Consider the following 19,973-nt stretch of genomic DNA (forward strand, 5'->3'; position numbering starts at 1 on the left):
TTGTAAACACGTAAGATTTAGCATCCTCCTTCACCATGTCCACCCTTGTCCACCCGTTACATTCTTTTCCTGCCTAGTGTGTGTGTCAAAGGCAAGGATTGTAGTTGTGTGATTTGTCCAGCTTTGAGGTCAGAGGTTGGTTAAATAATGTCCATGGTGGGGTCTTAAAAAAAAACTAATTAAGTCATAGGTTCTCTCGGATCGTGACTTTAAATAACTATGCAGACGAACCTAACACATTAAAAGCAAAGGAAGGAGGGGCCCGTGGGTTGATTGCAAACCCAAGTGAAACTAAAGAAATGATTCTGAAATCTTTCCCGGGGTGGGGAGATGCTCTTGAGATTTTTCTGCTGAGCTCCTTAACTCCTAGGTTGGCTACATTTTAAAGAAGAAAAGAATTCCAGCTTTGGTGGACTGGTGGCAAAGGTGAATACGCGGGTGTCGACCCCGGCTTCCTTCGTCTAGCTCCCCCTTGATGCTCAGAAGCCCGCGCTAGGCGCCGAGGGTCCACGGAGGCACAGGTCAGGCCGGGTCCGTGTGCCAGGCCACAAGGTGCACGTCCAGCGCCTGGCCTCCTTGTGAGGTGAGGGGACAGCTTTTGGAGGAAGGCGTGGAGGCGGCTTTCTGGTCCTTCTCGCTTGGGGGCCTTGGTAGGGCGGCCCGCAGCCCAGGAGCTAGAGCTGAGTGGCGCGGCCGTGCCCGCAAGCCCGGGCCTCCGCAGGCATGCCGGCGTCCTCCGTCTCCCCAGTGGGGCCCCGGCGGGTAGGCGGGTACCGGGACCTAGCGACCCCGGCTCGGTGGCCCCGCCCCTCCCCGCGAGCCCGTGGTGACTTCGACCCTCCCCCAACGCTGGAGGGCCCCGCCCCCTCCTCGCGGGCTAACGAGTGTCCTCGCGCGCGCGCGCGCCCTTTTCCTCGGCTTTGAGTGTGAGTGTGCTGCCCTCCCACCTCGGCCCCTCCCTATTGTTTCACGACGCCACCACAAGCCTCCAAACGCAACCCCTCCCCCCATTGGTGTTTACCGCCCCCACTCTCCCCGGTTTAAGCGGCGCCAACGGGCCCCCAGAACTAAGGGGGGGGTACCCCTGAACTCAACCCTCTGCGTCTCCTCTCCAGGGTCTCCTCCACGACTCTCCCCTGCCCAACCCTCGGGGTCAGGACTCGTCAAGATTCCGTCCCTCTCTCCCCTCCCCCCTTCCCTGGCTCCCCCTCGGCCCCCTCCCCTCAGCGGGTCCTCCTTTTTCTCTCCCTCTCCCTCCTCCTCCCCCACCCCATCCCTTCCCCCCCACAATGCAGTTCGCGGCGCGGCGGACATGGCGGTGGAGTCCTGAGCTCGTCGTGTCCCGGCCTCCAGCGGCGGCGGCAGTGACGGCGGCGGCGGCAGCGGGAGGCGGCGGGGGGAGCGGGAGCCACTGAGATGAGGAGGCGCCGCGCGCGCCTGTAGCTCGCGGGCCTCTCAGGTACGGAGGTTCCGGCCGCGACTCAGCGCTCCGCGCCGAGGGGGTGTGCTCGGGGAAGGCCAGGCGGCCCCCTGTCCGCCTCCTCAGGTGCCGCGCCTCGCAGGTGTCGGGGGCCCAGTCGCCCCCTTGGGGCCTGACACTTCTTTCTTTGCGGGAATGGGCTTCGGGTGTCCCAAGGAAAGGCAGAGATAAGGGAGGTAGGGGCGGCGGCCTGGCGGCCTGAGGAGGGCATTGGGGCGCTTTGGGGGCCGAACTTCACAGAGAGGCTGAGGTTCTCCGCCCCGGGCCGAAACCTGTAGACCTCGGGGGGTGGATTTTGAGTTAACGGGATTGGCGTGAGCATTCTTTTGGGTCCAGTACGATTCCTTGTCATGTATGTCTTTTCTTTCATCCCCGCTTAGACACGGACGTACATATATAACATGTAAATATACACACTCCTGTAATACACAAGCTCACCCTTTTCGGGAAGAGGGAAGGCAGAGGTGCCTGTATAGATTTCGTTTCTTGCTTGCCCGCCTTCTCTCTCCCCCGCCCCCCAGTCGAATGGTGGTAATGAACGCTTTTGACGTGGGAAACTGTGAGATTCGTATTTGTAAACAGACAGCACCAGCCGTGTGTGTTGCACGCCTCCGCGAGAGGTTTCGGGTCCGTTTGGTATCCGGATTGTAAAAGAATGAGATATTTAGACCCGAAAGAAGCACATCATCGGGATTTTTAGTCATACCTGAATGGGATGAATTACTGTTATTTTAACGACGCTAATTGAACATTTTATTATAAGTTTATCAGATCTTTAATCAGATGAATTTTGAACCTTGTGCGAGATCTTGTTTCGGTATACCCTGTTTCTTCATTTTGATATGTTTTTGATATAAAACTAGTTCCTTACACATTGGACATTAAGCTTCCTTTTGTGATCTTCTTAGTGACTAGAAACGCAATTCAAATTGTGTATTGTTGGCGTGCATTTAGTAATTAGCTGGAGTGGATCAGATTACCTTTTGTTTCCTAAATGTCCCCCTCCCCCTGCCAAGTCTTGTAGTAGCGAAACGTGTAATACTTGGTGAAACAGAACGTATCCTGTTTCTGTTTTTAAAGTAATGAGAACTATTAGCTAATAAAATTGGAGAATCCCAACTGGATACGACCATTTAGAGAGAGTGCCATTAATAAGGCGGTGAATTGTGGATGGTTAAAAAAAGTTGACTTTTTTTGTTGTGTCAGTCAACATGTTCTGTATGAGTAGATTGTACGCTGAAATTTTCTTTAGGCTCAGCACCCTGTAATGTCTCCTTGAAAATAGCTGCACAGCATTGCATCCTAGTACTTATTAGTCACAACTTGTAAAATTATGAAATATTACTTCATTTAGAATGCTGTATTAACGAATTCACTAGTGTCTAGTGTGCTATGATGCTTTTATAAACACATTTTAAAGGGTGCTTCTTAAAAATCATACTTTTGGGAAGATAAGAATTTTAAGCCATTTTAGGCTTTAAAAATGTGACGTTTCATATAAACAAAAGAAAGTTGGTTTGAAAAAGAGCTCTTTTAGGTAAATTTTCCTGTTTTCAATTTTTCATTTGACTAGTGTGGAAAATGAAAAAGTAAAGCTTCCTTGAAATAATACAGAAGCGGAAGTGAAAGTTATTGACATTTAATGTTTTAAGTGTAGCAAATGTCTAAATACAAAGGGGAAACTAAGGTCTTTTCATTGTCCTAGGTCAGGTTGTTAGCAGATAAATTTATAAGCTGTTATCATGCACTTAAAAGTTTAATTCAATTTTGTAATTCCTAAATCACACCGTGAATTACATTTAATTTTATTTCATTAAACTAGAACAGTACAGTGTCTGTTATAATTTTAAAACTTAAAATCAAGTTACAATGGCAATTATTAATATTTCTGATTAATAAAAACTGTTTAAAGAGAATTTTTATTAGTTCTCAGAGCAGATTCAGTTTAGTAAGTAGAGAACTTTTTTTGACCTCAGAGTTAACCTTGACATACATAATAAGCATCATTAATTATGCTGTGTTTGTGTGTGTGTTTTTTTTAATGTGTTATTTATAGAATGTCAAATCAGGATCTGTGGGTAGAGAATGGTGTTTGACTTTATTTCCTACAGAAAGTTTGTTTCCAGACCATCAGTAAGCCTTACCCGGAAACGCTGATACTGGTACATTTTGTTTATCCTTAAAAAAAAAATCAGACCATTTTGATACAACAATTCAGTGAGATGTGTTACTTTCAAATGTAAACTACAAATGCTAGAATTGGTAAAATAATTTTACAAAATTCATTGAAAGTCATTACTGCAGACAGAAATATGTTCTAAAAAAGAACAGTTCCAGAAATACCTAAAACAAGGAAAAAATGCTAGTTTAAAGCAGGATATGTGAGGGGTGCCTGGGTGGCTCATTTGGTTAAGTGGACTTTTGATTTCAGCTCAGGTCATGGTCTCACAGTTAGTGAATAACATATGCAAAGATAAGTTGTTATGGGGCTCAGAGTAGAAAAGTGAGAAATTCAGTGTGGCGGGAATTGAGGATTTATGGGTAGAGTGGTGAGAGAAATGTTTGGAAACAGTAGTCAGATTGTGAAAGTTATTGTGTATTTTGACTTAAGGCCTTTCAGTTTTACCAAATGAGATCACCAAGTGAGCTAGTGGTTGAGTTGTGATTAGAAGTGTGTTTTCTGACTCCAACTTTAATATTTCTTTCTCTTCAGCTTCCTTATACCAACAGAGTTTAGCCCTGTTTTCAGTGGATAGTCAAGCCACCTTTTCCATGCCACTCTTTTCTCCTCTTAGTAGTTGCTATAATTCACATTGTTTTTTTGAGGATCCTGAATGTTAAATTTCTTAGAAGGTTCTTTTGCCGTAAAAATACCTCTGGGGGAAATAACCTTGTTATAGTTTCTTAGGAAGTTTTTTCACTCCTAAGGGTTAGTTGACTACTTTCTAGTTTAGTACTGGAAAGCAATAGCATGGGGGAATTGGGGAGTGTGGGCTTCCTGCAAGCTCTGTGTTCATCAGTAAAGATGTGCAAAGTCTTAATCTTTGCACAAAGTAGCCTGTACTTTCAAGACGAAATCAGTATGTTTGTAAGTTAGTCGTCTGGTAGTTTTATTTATTAATTTTCAAAGATTTTGTTATTGTTATTTTTTTTTTAGTGTTTACTTATTTTGAGAGAGAGAGAGAGAGACAGCACACAAGCAGGGGAGAGGCAGAGAGAGAATCCCAGGCAGGCTCCCAGCTGATAGCATAGAGCCTGATGTGGGGCTCAAACTCATGAACAGTGAGATCATGACCTAAGCTGAAATCAAGAGTTGGCCACTTAACTAACTGAGCCACCCAGGTGCCCTAAAGATTTTATTTTTAGGTAATCTTTACACTCAGTGAAGGACTCAAATTCACAACCCTGAGATAGAGTCACATGCTCCATCCACTGAGCCAGCCAGGTGCCCAAATAGTGTGGTAGTTTTAAGTGGGTATTTGATTTACAATGGTAATAGATAACTTACTGCATATTTGCGATGTGTAATTTCTTTCTAAAGATCTTTTTACAAATTTTTTAATTTACTTGTTTGTTTTTAGTAATTTCCACACCCAATGTGTGGCTTGAACTCATGACCCTGAGATCAAGAGTTGTATATGCTTTTCCAACTGAGCCAGCCAGGTGCCCCTCTTTCTAAAGAGCTTAAGTATTAATTCAGTTTTCACAACAACCTTTTGGTATTATCCTCATTTACGGGTGAGGAAAAGAGGTGCAGAAGGGTTAAGTATCTTGGACAAGATTTCACAGCTACTTTGCCTCAGAGTTAGCATTCATATTCAGGGTATCTGAGTCTGGAGTCAGAGCTCTCAACCACTATACTGTGTTGCACCTCAAGCTTGGGTTGTCAGAATTTAGTATGCAGGGGTGCCTGGGTGCCTCAGTTGGTTAAGCGGCTGACTCTTGATTTCTGCTCAGGTCATGATGTCATTGTGAGTTCAAGCCCCACATCGTGCTCTGTGCTGAGAACACAGAGCCTACTTGGGATTCTCTCTCCGTTTCTCTGCCCCTCTCCCATGTGCATGCACACTCTCTCTAAAAAATAAAGGTTAAAAAAATTTTTTTTAAATTTAATATGCAGGGGGTGTTCAGTATAGTTACATAGGTTGTCAAAAATATGTTGTGAGAAAAAAACCTTGGTTTGTGAGCATAATTCTTCTGGAAACATGCTTGTAATCCAAAGCACTTGTATATCAAAGTGAATTTCAAGCACCATTGGCTCAGTTGTGATCATGTGACATTGGGTGTCATGTACTACTGGTATTGCAAGACGTTGCTTGTTTATGACATTAAAATTTATTGGAAATGTTTGCTCATCTTGCAGAACACTTGCAGAACAAGTTGTTCGCAATCCAAGGTATTACTGTATGTTGTAAGAACATAAAGTATGAATTATACATAATAGTGAAATCTGCTTGCATTTTGTCTGTCTTGTACATTGTTGTTTAAATAATTATCATTAAAATTGATCAGTCAGGGGTACCTGGCTGGCTCAGCTGGTTGAACATCTACCTCTTGATTTTGGCCCAGGTCATAACATAATCCCAGGATTGTGGGATCAAACCCCCAGTCAGAAAGCGCTGAGCATAGAGCCTGCTTGAGATTCTCCATGTCTCTCTCTCCCTCCCTCTCCCTCCCTCTCCCTCCCTCTCCCTCCCTCTCCCTCCCCCCCTCTCTCCCCCCTTTCTGTCCCCCTCTCCCCCCCTCCCCCTTCTCTCCCTCTCCTCCTCTTCCCTCTTCCTCCCCCCCTTGCCTGCCCCCCCCCCCCCGCATGCTTTCTCTCTCTCTCAAAAAACAAAACCAAATAAAACTCACCCTTTTAAAGTATAGTGTTAAGTATATATTCGTAAGGTTCTGTAACCATCACTATCTAATTCCAGAACATTTTCATCTTTCCAAAAAGAAATCCTGGGGGTGCCTGGGTGGCTCAGCCGGTTAAGTGTCTGACTTGGGCTCAGGTCATGATCTTGCCATTCCTGAGTTTGAGCCCCTGCGTTGGGTTCTGCTGACAGCTGAGAGCCTGGAGCCTGCTTTAGATTCTGTGTCTACCTCTTTCTCCCCCCACCGCTTGCTTGTACTTTCTCTCTCTCTCAAAAATAAACATTAAAAAAAGAATAGAAATCCTGTGTCCATTAGCAGTCACTCCTTATTCGCCTCTGCTCCAAGCCTTTGGCAACCACTAAGCTATTTTCTGTCTGTGGATTTGCTGGTTCTGGACATGTCATGTAAATGGAATCATACGTGTGTGGCTTTTTGTGCCTGACTTCTTTCAGTAAGCAGAATGTTTTCAAGGTTTGTCCATGTTATGTCAAGTATTAGTACTTCATTCCTTTTTACAATACTTCATTTTATGGAGTGTGTTCTGTGGAGATACCATGTTTTGTTTATCCATTCATCATTTGATAGTCATTTGGCTTATTTCCACTTTTTTGGCTATTATGAATAATATTCCTATGAAAATTCATGTGAAAGTTTTTGTGGATGTATTATGAATAATATTCCTATGAAAATTCATGTGAAAGTTTTTGTGGATGTATGTTTTCATTTCTCTTGGGTATACACCCAGGAGTGGAATTGCTGAGTGTTTTGTTACATTTAAGTTTAACTTTATAAGGACCTACCAAACTATTTTCCTAAGAGACTGCACCATTTTATATTCCCACTAACAATGTATGAGAGTTCTAATTTCTCCACATCCTCACCAATACTTGTTATTGTTCATCTTTTTTCTTTTTTCTTTTTTGAGAGAAGAGAGCAGGTGGGGAAGAGGGACAGTGAGAGAGGGAGAGAATCTTAAGTAGGTTCCATGCTCAGCACAGAGCCCCCATGCGGGGCTTGAACTGACGATGACCTGAGCTGAAGTCAAAAGTCAGATGCTCAACTTACTGAGCCAACCAAGTGCCCCTCCCCCCCATCTTTTAATTATAGCCATCCTAGTAGGTGAAGTGGTATCTCATTGTGGTTTTGATTTGCATTTCCCTAGTAACTGATGATGATGATGATGTTGACAATCTATATGCCTTTTGGCCATTTGTATATCTTATCTGGAGAAAGGTCTACTCACATCCTTTGGCTATTTAAAACAACTAGACTGTCCTTTTTTTTTTTTTTTTTTTTTAAGTTTATTTATTCTGAAGAAGAGGCAGAGAGAGTGTGCACTCGAATGTAGGGAAGGGAGAGAGGGAGAGAGAGAGAATCTCAAGCAGCTCTGAGTTGTCAGTGCAGAGGCAGACTCGGGACTCAATCCCACTAACCATGAGATCATGACCTGAGCCCAATTCAAGAGCTGGATGCTTGACTGACTGAGCCACCCAAGTGCCGGGGTTATTTGTCTTTTTATTGTTGAGTTGTAAGAATTCTTTATATATTCTGGATACTGGACTTTTTATCAGATATGTAATTTGTAAAAAAATGTTCTTCCATTTTTGTGGGTTGTCTTTTCAATTTCTTTTTTTAAATTTTAATAGTTGTAAAATAGGGGTGCCTGGGTAGCTTAGCTGGATAAGTGTCTGACTCTTAATTTCAGCTCAGGTCATGATCTCGAGGTTTTTGAGTTTAAGCCCTTTTTCAGAGTCTGTGCTGATGGTGTGGAGCCTGCTTGGGATTCTCTCTCTCCCCCTGTCTCCTCTATGTTCTCTCTCTCTCTTTCTCTCTCTCTCAAAGTAAATAAATAAACTTAAAAAAATTGTGGTAAAATATTCCTAACACCAAATTTACCATTTTAAACCATTTTAATGATTTTTATGAGTACATTCAGTGACATTAGGTACATTCACATTGTTGTGCAAACCGTCACCACTATCCATCCCCAGAACTTTTTCATTTTTTGCAGACTAAAACTCTGTACCTTTTAAGCAATGACTTCCCATTCCCTCCTCCCACCCCTTAGAAACTACCATTCTACTTTCTGTCACAATGAATTTGACTACTATATGTAATTAGAGTCATACAATTTTTGTCCTTTTTTTTTTTTTTTTTTAAAGTGCACTCCACACCCAATGTGGGGCTTGAACTCATGACCTTGAGATTGAGAGTTATGTGCTCCAATGACTGAGCCAGCTGACTGCCCCTCAATATTTGTCCCTTTGTGACTGATACTTCATTTAGCACAGTGTCTTCAAAGTTCTTCCATGTTGTCACATGTGTCAAAATTTTATTTTTTTAAGGCTGAATAATATTCTGTTGTATTATATACCACATTTTGTTTATTCATCTGTTGATCAACATTTGGGTTCCTTCCACCTTTTGGCTATTGTGAGTAATACTGCTTTGCATATGGGCATACAAATATCTGTTTGAGCCCCTGCTTTCAGCTCTTTGGGCATATACCCAGAATTGGAATTGCTGATCATACAGTAAATTTATATTTAGCTTTTTGAGGATTTGCCATGTTGGTTTTTTCATTTTTTTTTGAATAAAATATGTTTTTGAAGAATGTAAGTTTTCAGTTTTAATAAAGTTTGATTTATTTTTTCTTTGGGTATTTGTGCTTTGGGGGTCATACCTTAGAAATAATCACCTAATCCAGGATTATAAGAGTTTATACCTCTGTTTTTATTGAACAGTTTTATAGTTTTAGCTTTTCTATTTAGGTCTTTGATCCATTTTGAGTTAATTTTTGTATGTGGTGTGAGGTAGATGTTCAACTTTATTCTTTTCCATGGGGCTATCCAGTTGTCCCACCATTAATTGACAAGACTGTTCTTTCCCTTATTGAATGGTCTTGGCATCCTTGTTGAAAATCAATTGATCATAAATGTCTGTGTTTATTTGTGGATTCTCAATTGTTTCTGGATTCTCCATTGATCTCTATATATATTTGTTCTTATGCCAGTACCACCCAGTATTGACTACTGTAGCTTTGTACAGAGTTTTGAAATCTGAAAGTGTGAGTCTTCCAACTTTGTTCTTTTTCAAGATGGTTTTGTAGAGTCCCTTGCAATTTGATATGAATTTTAGGATCAGTATATCAATTTCTGCCCAAAAAAAAAAAAAAAAAAAAAAATCTAGAGTTTTGAAAGGAATTGTGTTGAATCTGGTGATTAACCTGGGGAGTATTGTCATCTTTTTTTTTTTTTTTTTTTTAAGTTTATTTATTTTGAGAGAGAGTGTGGGAGTGAGTGGGGGAGGGCGGAGAGAGAGAATCCCAAGCAGGCTCTACACTGTCAGTTCAGAGCCTGATGTGGGGCTCTAACTTACAGACTGTGAAGTCATGACCTGAGCTGGAACCAAGAGTTGGGATGCTTAACTGAATGAGCCACCCAGGTGCCCTGGTATTGTCATCTTAATATTAAGTCTTCCAATCTGTGAATATGAGATGTTTGTGTACTTACTGTTCATTTCCATTAAATAGGCCTTTACCTATTTATTTCAACAGCATTTTGTGGTTTTTAGTGTACAAATTTTGTTCTTCTTTTATTACATTTATTCCTAAGTATTTTATTCTTTTTGATGCTATTGTAAATGAAATTGTTTTTTGTTTTTTTTTTTTTAATTTCATTTTTGGATTGTTCATTGCTAGTGTGTAGAAATATAACTAATTTTTGTATATTGATTTTGGATAGCAACCTGGCTGGACTCATTTATTAGCTCTAAATTTTTTAGTGGATTTCTTCTGATTTTCTGTATGTAAGATCATGTCATCTGCAAATTAGATATAGTTTTATTTCTTCCTTCCTGATCTGGATACTTTTAATTTCTTTTTCTTGTCTAATTACTCTGGGTAGTACAATGATGAATAGAATTGGAGACAGCAGACATCCTCATCCTGTGTTCTCTTAGAGGAGAGAACACCTAGTCTTTCACCATAAAGTATGATGTCACCTGTGGGTTTTTCTTAGATGGGCTTTGTCAGGTTGAGGCAGTTCCTTTCTATTCTTAGTTGATTGAGTGTTGTTGTTGTTGTTGTTGTTGTTGTTTTTATCATAAAAGGGTGTTAGGTTTTATCAAATGCATTTTTAAGAATTTTATTGTAGAAAGTGTGTGAGCAGGTGAGAGGGGCAGAGGAAGGGAGAGAGAAAATCTTAAGCATGCTCCATGCTCAGCCTGGAGACTGATGTGGGCTCTATGCCACCACTCTGGGATCATGACCTGAGCCGAAATCAAGAGTCAGAAACTTAACCAACTGAGCCACCCAGATGCCCCTATCAAATGCATTTTGCATTTATTGAGATGATTGTGGTCTTTGTCCTTTATTCAATTAATACGGTGTATTATGTTGAGTGATTTTCATATGTTGAACCAACCTTGCATTCCTGGGACACATACTACTTGGTATCCTGGGGTACAATCCTTTGTTGCTGTCTTTGGTTTGCTAGTATTTTGTTGAAAAATTTTGCATCTATGTTTATAAGAAACATTGGTCCACATTTTGTTTTTAAGTTTATTTATTTTTGAGAGAGAGAGAGAGTGAGCACATGCATACATGAATTGGGGAGGGGCAGAGAAAGAGTGGTAGAGAGAGAATCCCAGGCAGGTTCTGCACTGTCGGTGCAGAGCTTGATGTGGGGCTTGAACTCACGAACTGTGAGATCATGACCTGAGCTGAAGTCAGACACTTAACCGACTGAGCCACCCAGGTGCCCCGGACCATAATTTTCTTATGATGTCTTTGTCTGGTTTTGGTATTAGGGTTATACTGGCCTTACAGAATGAGTTAATAGTGTATTTTTGTATGTGAAAAATTTGTTTTAATATCTAATGACATGAGTATCAGTAGTTATAACCCATACACAAAGAAGTTCTTTGGATCTTCAGTAATTTTTAAGAATATAAACACATCCTGAGATAAAAAAATTTGAGAACTGCTTCTGGTGTAGGTGAATAGACCTACCCTAGTGCTTAAGCATTGAAACAAAAATTGGGACTCGTGTTTCTTATAGTTATAAACCAGTCTGGTTTGTGTCACTTTAGGCAAGTCACAAACTTAGGGTGCCTCATTAGTGTATAAAATGGAAATACTAAAAGACTGTATTAATTTCACAAATGTGTAAATATAAATGAATGAACATACTAGACATGTATTAGCTGATGCTGTATCTTCAAAAACAATTTTTTTTTTTTTTTAAACTGAAAGAGCTCTGGGACTTTTTGCAGGAACTTGTCTTATGTGATAGCGTCTTGAATTCTGTCACAGATAAAAAATTGTTTGTCTTTGGAACTTTATTTAAGTTTTCTGTGGTAGCAGCAGTTTTAAACTAGTGATTTTCAATATATGAGAGTTACACTTCCTTAGGAAGTCTTTTTATAATTATTTTGGAAGGCCTTAGGAACCACTCACAGTTATCCTCCTTCTTCCTCATTCTTTTGTTCCTCTTTATTTCTGTTGGGAATGTATATTCTCTATTTCTCAGATGTGTTGGAACAGAAAAAAGATTGAGAACCATTACTTTGTTCTAATCCTGTAAGAATATGCTTATTTTCCTCACAGCCAGGAAACCAGATCCATATTTTTATACATATTATGTATTTATTCTTTTTTTTTTTTTTTAAGTTTACTTATTTTGAGAGAGAGAGAGAGAGAGAGAGAGAGAGAATTCCAAGCAGGCTCCAACAGTTAGCACAGAACTTGATGTGGGGCTTGAACCCATGAACTGTGAGATCATGACCTGAGCCTGAGTCAAGAGTCAGACGCTTCACCGACTGGGACATCCAGGCGCCCCATCTATTTATTCTTTTCTGTTTCTCTGTAGTTCCTCTTCTTTTAAGACGGGTGACCTGCTGCCTATTATTTCTTTAAAAAAAACTTTTATGTTTTTATTTTATTTTTGAGAGAGAGACAGAGAGACAGAGAGAGACAGAGACAGTGAGAGCAGGGGAGGGGTAGAGATAGATAGAGACAGAATCTGAAGCAGGCTCCAGGCTCTGAGATGTCAGCGCAGAGCCCAACATGGGGCTTGAACTCACAGACTGCAAGATCATGACCTGAGCCGAAGTCAGACGCCCAACTGACTGAGCCACCCGGGCACCCCGTGCCTATTATTTCTTATCTGATTTTGTCATTTCAGTCTAGGAACCTCTAGGTCATTCCCTTATATTCACTGTTAGTGGATGTAATTTTCTTTGAAAAATATTTTTTGAAAATGTTTATTTTGAGAGAGAGGGTAGGGAGAGGCAGAGAAAGGGAAGAGAATCTCAAGTAGACTCCCGTACTGTCAGCACAGAGATCATGACCTCAGCCGAAATCAAGAGTCAGATGCTTAACTGACTGAGCCACTCAGGTGCCCTGATACTGGATTAATTCTTGACATCATATTGGCAGTTGAACATTGAAGGTCATCTAACACCTTAAGTTTATTTTTTCTTAATTTCTATATTCCAGTGATACTCAATTCTGTGTTCCTTGGCACATCTATTAATGTGGTTCAAAAATGGTTCTATTTTTGATCAGACTCTTCTAAATACCGATATGTGCATGCTTTTCATTTCTTTAGTTTTCTGAACTATCCTAAATCTCAGGATGTAACATCTTTTTGGCTTTATTCCTTCCCCCACTCATATCATTACTATTTTTTTCCCCTTATTTCTGTTGAGATATTCATTCTGTCAGCCCCCTACCCAGTGTGAATTAAAATATTTTCTAATTGTATAAATTAATAGAATGGTATTTTATATATTTAGTTAGGCCCTTAATACAGCTTGACAGGACTTTAGTTAGATTTCTTTCTGTTTCTCACATTTCCTATTGTTTTACCCCATCTTAAGCCCTCTACTGCCCTCTGCTTTCCTCACTAAGTGCTGTCTTCTCTTTAATAGAAAAATGTTAAAATTGTGTCCCTCACAGTTCTTCAGTGGTGGTCCTGGCAAAAGAGGTTTCTTTAGTCCAATAAATCTGGGAAATGTTGCAAATTATCTCTCTGTTAGAGATTTGCAGTGCTTATTAGCATATTAAAGAGTGTGAAAGGTTCTTCTAGAAAGAAGCTCCTTTAACACAGCCTTTTCCCCTTCCTAACCCCACTAAAATTGCTTATGATAAGGCCCTAAATAAGCGAATGCTTTTTACTATTACTGATAATTACTATTACTTACTTTACTGATTTATCTCATTTTTCTCTCCACTCTGTCTTCCTATTCTGAAGTTAGTCTAAAACAGAAGTTGTGCCACTCTTCTGCTTATAAATCTATGCCTTCTTTTTGCTTAAAGTGTAAACCTGACTTGGTATGCAAATGTGTGCACCAATTTACATTCTCAGTTCGTCTCCTGTATTCATCATTATGCGTGCTATTTTATGGTCCCAAAAAACTTGCCAAAATTTTATAAATACATTTTGTTTAGTATATACAGGTCTTATTATTAGGACTATCCCTTCTCACTTTCTCTCCTAAGTGGGAAGTTCTTTCTCAGCCCAACTGTTATCTCCATGATGAACGCTTTTCTAAGGCTCTTTCCACAGGCTTTCCATAACGTTGTCACATAATATATTGTCATTACTTGTTTATATGACTGTCTCCCCTTTCAGGCATGAGCCCATTATTTATCATTGTATCTTCAGCTTTTAACCCAGCACCTTATATGTGAATGTTGACAAATGATCTTTGTTAAAACGAATTCTAGATTTATATTTATTTACCTGAACAAATGCAGGCCCAGCTACGCAATTTGCAGGGCGAAATGCAAAATGAAAATGCAAAACCCTTGCTGAAAAAGTAGGAAAAAAGTTGCTAATAAAGTTACTAAAATATAGGGGCTCCTGGCTACTAGCTCAGCTGATTTAGCATGCCACTCTTGATCTCAGGGTTGTAAGTTTGAGCCGCATGTTGGGTGTAGAGGTTACTTAAAAATAAAATCTTAAACAAGTTACTAAAATATAAAGCTTTTTCTTTTCCTCTGCGATCTTTTTCTCAATTTGTTATGGTGATTTTAATTTACTTTAATTTTTAGGTATTTAATTTATTTAAAAAAAGTTTTAATGTTTATTTTTAAGAGAGAGAGAGTGGGAGAGAGGCATAGAAAGAGGGAGACACAGAATCAGAAGCAGGTTCCAGGCTCTGAGCTGTCAGCATAGAGCCCTGCCAGGCTTGAACTTAAGAATCCCGAGATCAGAGCCAAAGTTGAACGTCTAACTAACTGAGCCATCCAGGAGTCCCATTTACTTATTTATTTTTGATTTACTTGTAAATGTTATTCTAAATATAGAACAATTTAAAAATTTAAGTTATTAAGCATAAGTTTTACTATTCATCTTTATTTTGTGTAGCATCATCTCTAAGTGCAAATATAAGGCTATTTAACTCTTATGTGGAATTGCTGGTATTTCATAGTTTGTGAATTCATATTTCATTTTTACCAGAACAGGGAAAACACTGCACAAAACTTAACTCAGCTATTTTTTTTTAATGTTTATTTATTTTTGAGAGAGGGAGCATGGGGAAGGGGCAGAGAGAAGGGGAGACAGATAATCGCAAGCAGGCTCCACGCTGTCAGCATGGATCCCAAAGTGGGATGAATCATGAGATCATGACCTGAGCTGAAATCAAGAATTGGACACTTAACGGACTGAGCCACCCAGGTGCCCCTCAACTAATTTTTTAAAATATAAAGTTATTTATTTACTTAATTAGAGCAAGCAGGGGAAGGGCAGAGAGAGAGAGAGAGAGAATATGAGAATGAGAATCCCAAGCAGGCTCTGCTCTGTCAGTGTAGAGCCCACATGGGGCTCAAGCCCATGAACCATGAGATTGCGATGTGAGCTGAAGTCAGACACTTAACCAACTGAGCCACCCAGCACCCCTACCCCTCAACTATTTTTATTTTACTTATTATACTTGCACATTCCATCAACACTCTGTACTTAAAAAATATATATATTATATATAATATAACAGATAATATATATGTTATAATTATATAATATATATAATTTCTACAGTCAGTGTGGTGGGGCTTGAACTCACAATCCTGAGATGAAGAGTCCCATGCTCTTCCATCTGAGCCAGCCAGGTGGCCCAATATGCTCTACCTTTGACCATGGCAGGACTGAAACAAGAAGAAACTGTGACTTGTTCTATCTTTCCCTTTCTTTCTGTGTCATCACTTTTAGCATAATTAGTTGGTTAATACAGGGAAGTAACATGAGTAAGAAAAGATATAAAAGGTTTTTATTTTTCATTTTTGTCATTCGTGTTTCTTAGAATACCATTGTCTTTGTTCTGTGTTTGAAGCAAATTATGGTTCAAATAGAAAATGAAGGTTCTTCGGCTGTTAGTACCACTGCTTACTTAGTTGTAGACAACATGCTTACCTTATACTCACTCACTTTAAGTCTTGCTGAACTCCCACATATATTGTGGATCCACTGAAATTCTGTGCTCATGGTGTATCACCAAAGCTGTATGAGAATGAAGTAGAAAGGAATGTCAGACATGCATTTTGCATGTATCTCCACTGCTCCTATGCATGTTCCATTGTCCCATTAGACTACAAAACACAAATTCAAAGATAAAATTATTAAGAATTTCAAGATGGTGACAGAAGCTTTTTTTTTTTTTTTTTTTTTTTTTTTTAATGTTTATGTTTGAGAGAGACAGAGACAGAGGATCCAAAGTGGACTCTGTGCTGACAGCGGAGAGCCTGATGCAGGGCTTGAACTCACGAACCATGAGATCATGACCTTAGCAGTAGTCTGATGCTTAACTGACTGAGCCACCCAGGCCCCGCAGTGACAGCAGTTTTAAAACAAGCACAGAGTCTTTCTTTTCTGAGATGGGAGCCCTATGTGATGGTACACATCACATGTTTATGAAATTAGTCCTGAATAAAAGGATTGGAGGGAAACAGTAACATGCATTGAGACAAAGAGGTTGCCATATTTCACCTTGTACCAATGTGATAAGAATTGTTACTACTTTTTATTTTGAGGCATTCTGAGGGCTGTGTGCCTTGAAGTTAGGTGGAGCCCAGTGACCTGTTAAGGTAAATTAAATGTGAGCAAAAGTAACCAGTGCTAGTCTTTCTCTCCCTGTTTTACTAAAAGTGAGAGGTAGCATAAGATTAAGCAGCTTGGAATGTTGAGCTGATGCATGAAGGACAGCTGCCTTGGAGAGCACCTGAACTTACAGAGGATTTTACATGAGTTAATAAATCGATTTATGTTGTGATCAGCACTGAGTTAAAGAGGTTGTTACTGCAGTGTAACCTGGCTTATTTTGAATTATAGTTTGTCAAATTTCAAAAGCTTTGTAGGACCAGCACAGTTACACATCATGATATTTGGATCTACGGGATATAATAGGTATCCCCAGTAAACAAGTAAACCCACTCAAAAGGTGTTAGGTATATCATTATAAATACTCAGGAGCTGCTTGATAATAGAAGAATCAAGAGCTCTCTGGCAAATCTTGCACAGAACTTTTCATCTGTAGTGCTAATTCTTGATTATTTATAAGGAAGAAAAGGAAATTGTGTCTTGGGTAATTTGGGGATCCACATAATCTCCATATCTCATTAGGAAAAAACCCCTAAAACAGTTGGCAATGTGAAGCCAACAAATTGCTTGTGAAAAGAAGCATAACTTAAATTTATTTTGTCTATTGCTGGTAAAGATTCTAGTATATAATAAAATGTCCAAAAAGACTTACCAGATGAACAAAGAAGGAAAAAAGATTGACTAATCAATCCAGAAAGCTTTATGTAATTGGACTTTGGGTGAGTATATAGGTAATTTAGTTTGGAAATCCTGTTTATTCACAAAACTGGCTTTGAGAGAAGGGGGCACAGTTGCACTTGCCTTTGATGATAAAAATTCTGTCAGTTGATTTTACCCATATAAAAAGTATTTTTTAAAAAACCTTTAGCTATTTGAGAGTGATTAAGATTTGAGGTCTATGATATCTTACATAAGGTCAGTGCATGCACATTATTTTGATTATAATTTTTTGAGTTTTAAGTTAAATTTTTTTTTTAATGTTTTATTTTTATCTTTGAGTGACAGAGAGAGACAGCATGAGTGGGGGAGGAGCAGAGAGAGGGGGAGACACATAATCCAAAGCAGGTTCCAGGCTCTGAGCTGTCAGCACAGAGCCCGAAACGGGGCTCAAACCCACAAACTGTGAGATCATGGCCTGAACCGAAGTTGGACGTGTAACTGACTGAGCCACCCAGGCGCCCCTTGAGTTTTCAGTTTTTTATTGAAAAATATAAATAACATAGAACTTACCAGTTAAATGTACAACTTAGTAGCATCAATACATTCGTAATGTTATATCATCATCACGACTATTTCCAGAACTTTTTTTAATCATCCCAAACAGAAACCCATTAAGTAGTTACTTCTCATTCCCCTCTTCCTCCATTCCCTGATAACTTCTGTTCTATTTTCTGTCTTTATGAATATACTTATTTTAAATATCTTATAATTGGAGTTATACAATATTTGTCCTTTTTTTATGTGTATTTATTTATTTATTTATTTATTTTTATTTTTATTTTTTTTAAATTTTTTTTTCAACGTTTTTTATTTTTGGGACAGAGAGAGACAGAGCATGAACGGGGGAGGGGCAGAGAGAGAGGGAGACACAGAATCGGAAACAGGCTCCAGGCTCCGAGCCATCAGCCCAGAGCCTGACGCGGGGCTCGAACTCGCGGACCACGAGATTGTGACCTGGCTGAAGTCGGGCGCTTAACCCACTGCGCCACCCAGGCGCCCCTCTATTAGCAACTTTCAAATATACAAGACAGTATTATTAATTATAGTCAGCATGCTATATGTTACATCCCCAGAATTTATTTTCTTTAATAAATGTAAGTTCATGTTTTGACCACTTTGACCTATTTTAAAAAACATTTTTTAAGTTTATTTATTTTGAGAGAGAGAGTGCACATGAAGGGCGGAGAGAGAGAAACCAAAGCAGACTCACACTGTGACATTGTGGAGTCTGATATGGGGCTCGAACTCATGAACCATGAGATAGATCATGACCTGAGCTGAAATGGAGTCAGTCGCTTAACTGACTGAGCCACCCAGGCACCCCACCGCTTTGACCTATTTTGCCCATCTCCTTCCCCTGCCCCAGCCCCAGCCCCAGCCTATGGCATCTATCAAGCTGTTCTCTATAGCTGTGAGTTCATTTTTGTTTGTTTTAGATTTTACATGTAAGTGAGATCATAACAGTATTTGTCTGACTTACTTCGCTTAGCATAATGCCTTCAGGGTCTATCCAAGTTGTTATAAATAGCAAGGTTGTCTACTTTTTCAGGGCTGAATAATATTGCATTGTATACCACATTTTCTTTATCAGTTCATCTGTGAGTAGACACAGGTTGCTTCCATGTCTTGGCTATTGTAGATAAACACTGCAAAGAATATGGGGGTGCAGATATCTTTTTGAGTTAGTGTTTTTGTTTCCTTTCAGTAAATGCCCAGAAGTGGAATTGCTGGATCATATGGTATTTCTCTTTTTAATTAAAAAAAATTTTTTTTAACTTTATTTATTTTTGAGAGAGAGAGAGCCCACGCATGTGTGCGCGTGCAAGTGGGGGAGGGACAGAGAGAGAGAAGGAGACAGAATCTGAAGCAGGCTCCAGGCTCTGAGCTGTCAGCACAGAGTCTGATGCGGGGCTCGAACTGATAAACCGTGAGACCATGACCTTAGTGTCTCTTGCAGGGCAGGTTGCCCTTTTATTTTGCTGATGGTTTCCTTTGCTCTGTAGAAGCTTTTTAATTTGATAGTCTTCCTTGTTTATTTTTGCTTTGGTTTCTTTGGTTTTGAAAAAAATATATTTTAATGTTTATTTTTGAGAGAGACACAGAGTGTGAGCAGGGGAGGGGCAGAGAGAGAGAGGGAGACACAGAATCCGAAGCAGGCCCCAGGCTGGAACCCACGAACTGTGAGATTGTAACCTGAGCCAAAGCCAGACACCCAACTGACCGCTACCCAGGTGCCCCCAGTTGTCTTTGGTTTTGGTGTCAAATCCGAAAAATCATTGCCAAGACAGATGTCAAAGAAAAAATTTAAATTTTGATGATCCAGTATTTATTTCTTTGTTGTATGTTTTTTTTAAGTTTATTTATTTATATTTAAAGTTTATATATTTATTTATTTTTGTCGGGGCTTGAACTCATGACCCCTGAGATCAAGAGTCACATATGCCACCTACTGAGCCAGACAGGTGCCCTTGTCTGCTTCTAATGTCATACTTAAGAAGCTGTTGCCAGACCCAAAGTCCTGAAGACTTACAATTTTTATATAGTATGTGAAATTTTAAGTATATATATTCTTTTCTTTTCTTTTCTTTTCCTCTTTCTTTCTTTCTTTCTTTCTTTCTTTCTTTCTCTTTCTTTCAAGTTTTTATTTTTAAGTAATCTCTACACCCAACGTGGGGCTCGAACCTACAACCCTGAGATCAAGAGTCACACGCTCTGCTGACTGAGCCATCCAGGTGCCCCACTGTCTTCTTTCTTGCATAGATTTACTGTAGTGCATACTCCTATGTTATTACTTTCTTTGTTTAACAGTA

At 39.8% G+C, this 19,973-nt stretch overlaps 1 protein-coding gene across 11 annotated transcripts in view; it reads left to right on the top strand.

The window, feature by feature from the left end:
- Positions 1 to 1,312: 1,312 nt before the first annotated feature.
- Positions 1,313 to 19,973, top strand: part of TUT4 (terminal uridylyl transferase 4) — a 140,675-nt gene continuing 122,014 nt past the window's right edge. For 6 of the 11 annotated variants that reach the window (XR_013557604.2, XM_078451903.2, XM_060624550.3 and 3 more), the window contains exon 1: positions 1,314 to 1,459. The gene's annotated coding sequence lies outside the window, so the exon portion shown is untranslated. Of the gene's footprint in view, positions 1,460 to 18,868; positions 18,903 to 19,973 lie in introns of all 11 variants that reach the window. The other 5 variants (XM_060624553.3, XM_060624554.3, XM_060624555.3 and 2 more) reach the window with 3 other exon arrangements.

This window comes from Panthera onca, chromosome C1 (genome assembly GCF_046562875.1).
Source record: "Panthera onca isolate mPanOnc1 chromosome C1, mPanOnc1 haplotype 2, whole genome shotgun sequence".
Taxonomy (NCBI): domain Eukaryota; kingdom Metazoa; phylum Chordata; class Mammalia; order Carnivora; family Felidae; genus Panthera; species Panthera onca.